This window comes from Mustela lutreola, chromosome 3 (genome assembly GCF_030435805.1).
Source record: "Mustela lutreola isolate mMusLut2 chromosome 3, mMusLut2.pri, whole genome shotgun sequence".
Lineage (NCBI taxonomy): Eukaryota > Metazoa > Chordata > Mammalia > Carnivora > Mustelidae > Mustela > Mustela lutreola.
Genome location: NC_081292.1, coordinates 56,452 through 63,680, shown reverse-complemented (window position 1 = coordinate 63,680; position 7,229 = coordinate 56,452). Strand labels below are relative to the sequence as shown.

At 45.8% G+C, this 7,229-nt stretch overlaps 1 protein-coding gene across 1 annotated transcript in view; it reads right to left on the bottom strand.

Moving 5' to 3' along the window:
- Positions 1-7,229, bottom strand: part of ZNF7 (zinc finger protein 7) — a 205,815-nt gene that overhangs the window by 153,726 nt on the left and 44,860 nt on the right. The gene's annotated exons all lie outside the window — the stretch shown is intronic.

Genomic DNA, 7,229 nt, shown 5'->3' with positions numbered 1-7,229 from the left:
CATTGAATTGGGTGGCTTAGTCCTCCTCAGTGGTTGTGATGCCACCTTTGCTGGTGTCTCCTAAGCTTGCATCCCAGACTAGATAAGATGCCTGGAGCCCAGCTGCCTACCCATCATTTCTACTTTGATGTTTCACGGGTACTTCCGACTAGACAAGTCTAAACATTTGATCTCCCTTCGTCTTCTGCTTTTGAGTGAATGGTCCTGCCGCCCACCTAGTTGATGAAGCCAAAAACCTGTGTCATCCTTTCTTGCTTTCCTTCTACACAAGTGTCCAATACTTTAGCTGGAAGGTGAGTTCTGTCTTCAGACTAAATCTCTAATCTTTTGTGCTTTCTCTTCATTGTTTGGCATTCTAATCCTGGCCCTGGCTCTTGCCCTGACTGCCGTGTGAGCCTCCGGGTGTTCGTGTCAGTATGTGGCTCTTGCCTCTTGTATGTTCAGTGCAGCCAGTGCTCCTCCATGTATATGGGGTCCTATTTTTCTGATGTAGTGACTTTATTGTACCCATGATACAATGTGAAGGCTGGTGGACAAGGTGCCACTAGGGCCTCTGCACATTTTAGCCTCCTGACCACCCCTCTGAAGTGGTCCCCCTTTCTTGTTCCCACTGTGCTGGCTTCTTGCCTGCTCCTGAGATAACCAACTCCATTCTGCCTCAAGGCTTCAATCCTGATATGATGTTCACTAAAAGTCCACTTGTAGCAGGCCTGGGACTCTGGGGAACATGGTGCATGGAGACTGGGAAACCGCATCATCTGAAGAGGGGAGGGCACTATTTAGCCTCTGGGCCATCAACTCTGCTTTCCCTCTTAGGTCATTTTTCTACTAAGGATGCTCCTTCAGCGTGTACCCAGCTGTGTTCCTGGTGGTGGTTCATCCATGGCTTGCATGTTAGGCGACCACAGCTAAGTCAGACCCCTGACTGTGGCCACAGTTCACCCGTGTATAAATAGGATGGGTGTAGGTGGTGCTAGGTGAGGTTAACTGGAGGCCCTGACCTACCTGCACCCTCTCAGGCCTCGGTGTTCTGGTCTGTGTCTCAGGCCTGCTGTGTGGGGTCTCAACACCAGCTCCCTGGCTCTGCAGCTCATGTTTGGTTCTTCCTAGTGGCCTTCCTGTGGCTACAGTCCTATGTCTGGGTGATGATCATTTGTTCTACATACATTTTTTTTCTTATCCCTAAAGATTTTATTTCTTTATTTGACAGAGACACAGAGGGAGAGGGAACACAAGCCCGGTGAGTGGGAGAGGGAGAAGCAGGCTCCCTGCTGAGCAGGGAGCTTGACGTGGGGCTCCATCCCAGGACGCTGGGATCATGACCTGAGCCGAAGGCAGAGGCTTAATGATTGAGCCACCCAGGTGCCCCTATGCACTTTTTAAAAAAGGCTTTATTTATTTGACAGGGCACAAGCAAGGGGAGGGGCAGAGGGAGAGGGAGAAGCAGATCTCCTGCTGAGCAGGGAGTCCCATTAGACTGGGACTCAGGACCCTGGGATCATGCTCAAGCCAAACACAGATGCTCAACTGACGGAGCCACCCAGGCGCTCCTGTTCTACAAACTTTTATCAGCGCTTGCTTGGTTCCCCGTGGCGTGTTCTAAGGACTGTGTTTTCAGCAGCTGGGGGTCCCCCCTAATTCGAGTCCCACTGCCTCCTGAAGAATGGAATTGTATCACCTACCTTCTGGGGGCTTGGACAGGATACACCCACATCCCCCAAGGTTTTGGAAGCCCCTTTAATGCCCACATGCAACTGCACACGCCACAGGTATCGGCTCCCAGGAAGCTCCCAGCCGTTTGCCTACTTACTGTGCCTCTGTGGGACTCACCAAAAGCTGGGCCCCCTGGCCTGAAACTGGTCCTGCCCTTCCGGTCCTTGGCTCAGCTGTTCCCCCCACCTCTGGTCAGTGGGCACCCCACATGGGGAGCTTCAGAAACAGGTGACACTCAGCCAGTTCCCTGTTGTTTTACTTAGAAAGGGAGGCAAACCATGAGAGACTTTTGGCTCTGGGAAACAAACTGAGGATTATGAAAAGGGAGGTGGTAGGGGCATGGGGTAACCAGGTGATGGACATTAAGGAGGACACATGTGGTCATGAGTACTAGGTGTTGTATGCAACTGACGAATCACTGAACATTACATCCCAAACTAATGATGTATGATATGTTTGGTAATTAAATAAAAAAGAGAGGAATGCTAGTTTCTTACAGTTCCGGATAATGAATCCCAGAGGAGTAGAAGATACAAAGCTGTAAACTAACCTTTAGGAATGCTGGGAAAAAACTAGAAAACCCCGTTAGATCCTGGCCAGTGAGAAAGACTTGTAATTGAGGAAAACAGGAAAGTGAAATAAAGCCTGGTGACAGTAGTGGTTCACGAAATGGATTGTAAAATGAGATCACTGCACATCTGGTAAGGGGAGATTTGCAGAATTTTGTAAAAGATTGTATATCTTGACTCAAGAGTGTATATCTGTGTTGGTGAAGCCCGGAGACCTTCCTAGCCAGATGAGATCTACTTGCCTCAGGGAATGCCAGGATTAGAGGCTTTGTGACACTGATCCATACCTCACTTTGCTTCCAGGTGTGTTGAACCTGAAAGCCATGACCACAGTGATGGTTTTGGTCAAAATAATGGAAAGATCTATGGTAAACACACACGAAATGTGGATTGCCAGAGGATGCTGGTGGCTCTGTTGGGGGCCAGTGAAGAGTAAGGAGCAGAGGAGGCACTGGGTGCGGGAGATGAGGAGGATGGAGCTGAGGGGTTGGTTGTTGACCTCCACTCAGAGCTTCACCACCCCCGCCCCCCCACCCAGTCAAAAACCAGAAAGATCACAGCTTTTGTTGGGGGGGGTTGTTGGCAGTCTCTCTTCCTGTTTGCATAGTGATCGTCTGCACACTTTACACAGTGGTCTGTCTGCACAGATGAGAAAGCAGAGATGTCGTGTGTCAGGTTTGGTGATTTACACATTCCCACTAACAAGACACAGTCACGTTGGAACATGGACATATTTCTCCACACAGCTTAGGGAAGGTCCTTCCTGCATAATTTTGGGTTTACGTTGCCCGTTCCCTGATAATTTTATGGGAAAAAATATTTCCTTTATTCCTCTTCAGTGTACAAGGGAGGTATTTTGTCTTTCCCGGGGAAATTATAGTAGATTCTTACGACTTGCAAATATAATTTCTCCTGGTTGTGTCTTCGGTATGCCTTCTGACATTAATTGGGTTTTGGAAAATCCCTCGTAACTGAACACTGATGATCTGTGCGAATTGTTGATTTTATTAGGTTCAGTAATGGTATTGTGGTTCTGTGGAAAATTGTGCTGGTATTTGTAGAAGTGCATACTGAAATATTTAGGTGTGCAGTGTTGTTTGTAATTTATTATATTTTACAATACAAAAATGTCAAGCAAATATGGCTGATTACTAAATCTGATGTGTATGTGGCATTTGTCACACCATTCTTTCCACTATGTTTGAAAAATTTCCATTTATGTCAAAAAAGAAGAAAAGCCAAATCACCAGTGGCAGATCCTCCTAAGTTAAAAATATGTTTACCTTTACTTTCACTGGGTCAGTATTCATTAATTTCTCATTCCCCAAGTGAATTTCTACTGTAAGTTTAAACAGTGTAAGTCCTAATAAGAAAACTATTTTGTCAACTTTAGCGAGTAAATTCTGCCATAAGATAGCAGTTTCCCCTCAGTTTATTCCCAACAGCAGTGTGGTATTGTCCTTGTCCCATTGTTGTCTCTGAACAATGCCACTGATAGGGATTTTGGGGTGGCACCAACTTCCCATACATTTTGGAGGCCAAATCTGAAGTGTGATTTGGACATTGTCCTGGAAGCTTACTTAGCCTTAAACCTGTTTATCTAGCCCTCTTGATGGTTCTCTGAGCTTCCAATCACTTGATATACAAAACAGACATGTTTGAAAACTGTAATTTAAAGAATCCACAGCTTCTCTTAGGTCTCGGCATATTTTTCAGTAGCTAGACAGCTCCTAGGTCTCGTCCGCCTGTTGTGTCTTCCCATTTCTGAGACCTCAGCGCCCTGCAAAACAGTTTTGGTAGCCTCATTGGCTTTGTTAAATCAGCAAGGCAAATTCTGTTCAAGTGCAATAACAGTTTCAAGATGGGAAGTGAATGAGTAGGAATCAACCAGGCAAGGTCGGTGATGAGATTCCAAGGCAAACGGGTAATTTACTGACTACATAGTGGAATTACTAAGTTTCAGCAACGGGATTAATAAATGAATGAACTAAATGTATGAATAAATGATGGCTGAATAATAAAACCCTACCTGTAGTACATGACTCTCCCCTGGGAACCTGGGAGGGAGAAGGTATAGGAGAGAGATGCTGCTGCAGGTGCCCGACTCTGGTTGGACACCTGCCCCTGTGAACTAGCAGAGCTTTCGTTAAAGGCAGGCTTCAGAGAGATTTTCTTGAGTCCTGGGACCCAGTTCTGTCTGCATACAGAGTAGGGAGTCCGAGCAATAATAAGAGATATTTTGCTGTAGATTTGAGGGATATTCACAGTAGTTACAATATCTAATAGCGAACAGATTTAATGTTTTTTCGACTAAAGATTTGTAGCTTTTTAGAGTACCTGCAAGAGTCACCCTCACTTTATATTTTGAGAGAGTAGTTAATGAAATCAGATCCTGTGTTTGGGAAGATTAGTAAAAAAGAAAAATCGTGGGGTCCCTGGGTGGCTCACTGGATTAAGCATCTGATTGCAGTTCAGGTTATGATGTTGGGGTCCTAGGATCAAGCCCTGGATCGGACTCCATGCTCAGTGGGGGGTCTGCCCCTGCTCCCTGGTGTGCACGCTTTCTCTCTCAAATAATAAAAAGTCTTTAAAAAAAGAAAACCAGGGGCTCCTGGGTGGCTCAGTGGGTTAAGTCTCTGCCTTTGGCTCAGGTCATGATCTCAGGGTCCTGGGATCGAGCCCCACATCGGGCTCTCTACTCAGCGGGGAGCCTGCTTCCCCTTCTCTCTCTGCCTGACTCTTGCCTGCTGTGATCTCTGTCTGTCAAATAAATAAATAAAATGAAAATAAAACAAAACAAAACTCAATGCCGAGCAATAGGTAAATGTCATAATTAACACTTGAAATGTCATACGAAGGTCATGAACTCGGTATTACCTTGCTAAATTCCCTAGGCTCATGCTACCACTACAGAGTATTTCAGGTTTCAGTACTTACGTTTAAGTAATTGATAAAAAGTCCTAGTCTATTAGGACATGATCTGTAATATATGTATTTGAATACAGCTTCTTTGAGATCGTGTTTAATTATTAATGAATAATTATAATTATACAGATAACATTATGTTGGTATTTCAGAATGTTCAAGCGAGGGAGCATGATTATTTTTATGTCAGAGCTCTGTTCTGAGATTTACATCCAACAGTAGATTTGTAATTAACCTCAGTGACCCAGTGGCCCACTCTGTCTTCTCCTGGGCGGCTCCATGATTCTGTGGGGACGGAGGACAAAGTGTTCCTCTTCCACTGAAAATTCTAACCCAACAGGAAAGTTCCCATAGTTTAGAATGACATATTATGCCCTGGATTTTCCGTTATTATTCCAGAAAACGTCCTCCCCAGCACTATTAATTTGGATGTTCCTCAAGTGCAGGTGTGCTGAAGAGAGGTGTGGTGGTGTAAGGAAGGTTAGGTTTGATTGAAAAATATAAAACAATTACAGTCAGAACCATAGTGAACTATTTTTGATGCAAACTACATTCAAGAACACTTCAATCCCTAATCCTCAATTTTAAAAAGACGGGAATATGTATACTGTGCACACAAAATTCTGTTAAGGATCATTCATGATATGCAACAGTTGGAAAAATAAACTATGTATCTAAAAACAGTCATGCCTGTGTTCACATCCAGATATTTGTGATAAGCAATGGCAATACCACTTACCCCTTGAGCTTGAAGCCCAGAGGCCTTGATCATTCTCCATATGATGAGAATTGAGGAGGATCTTAGTTCACATTTTGTACTCACTCTGTGATCATGGGTCCCAGACTCAACCTCCTAGTGTTAGATTAGTCTCTAATACGGGCTGCAGTAAAAATTACAAAGTGTTTGAGAACTTACTGATACAAATTATCAGCTCCATCAATAGTGGCTTGGAGAAATGAGAGACCCAGATATAATTTCCTCTCCTTTCCACTTAGCCAGAGATAATGTCGATGTGATTGGAAAAGAAAACATGCTAGAGGGCAGGTCAGGGTCCAGTTTAGGGTTTAGGGTAAAGTCAGGGTCGGGGGCAGGGGAAGGGTCAGGGCCATGGTTGGTTTTGGGGATCAAGGTCTAGGGTCAGGGTCATGGGTTGGGTCCAGGGGCAGGCTTGGGACCAGGTTCAGGGTCTGGCTCAGAGTCCGTGTCACTGTCAGGGCCTGGGTCAGGGTCTGGGTCAGGGTTTGGTTGTAGTGTAAGTGGCCTATTGCCTATCTTCTATCTCCTCTCTGACTCTCTGGGCCCCTAGGATGGACAGGAAACACCCATGATCACATACGCATTAGGGATTGAGCTGGGCTGTAGGTTTTTGCCCCTCAGTGTTGGACTGTAATAGACGAGTGAAATATCTGCCCGGTCACTGTTTCAAATTCAACTCAACCCCAGTTGAGGGTTTTGGAAGGCCTCAAGATTGTGCACAGTCCTTCCACCCTCCCATCTGGGAGGGGTTCTGCCTGGGCAGCCTAAGTTTCCAGCAAAGGCCTGACCCTTGGGGGCATACAGTAGATTCGTGTGACTTTTCTTTCTTTTTTTTAAAATATTTTATTTATTTATTTATTTGACACAGAGAGATCACAAGTAGGCAGAGAGGCAGGCAGATGGGGAGTGGGAAGGAGGCTCCCCGGTGAGCAGAGAGCCTGATGCAGGCCTCCATCCTAGGACCCTGAGATCATGACCTGAGCCAAAGGCAGAGGCATAACCCACTGAGCCACCCAGGTGCCCCAGATGCATGTGACTTTATACAGGACTGGTGCAGTGGCTTACCAGCTACCAGAAAGCCTACCATGGGCAGACTTCTCGTGGGCTGGTGGTACTCTCCTGGCACCATCTGGATCCTTCATCCTTGCTGAGTGATCAGAAATAGATAGTCAAGTCTCAGATCGGACAGCCCTTGGCCTTCAACCATCCAGGCAGGCATCTGTAGTCCTGCTCAGGCCAGCCTGGGTCTTGACAACCCTTGTGGC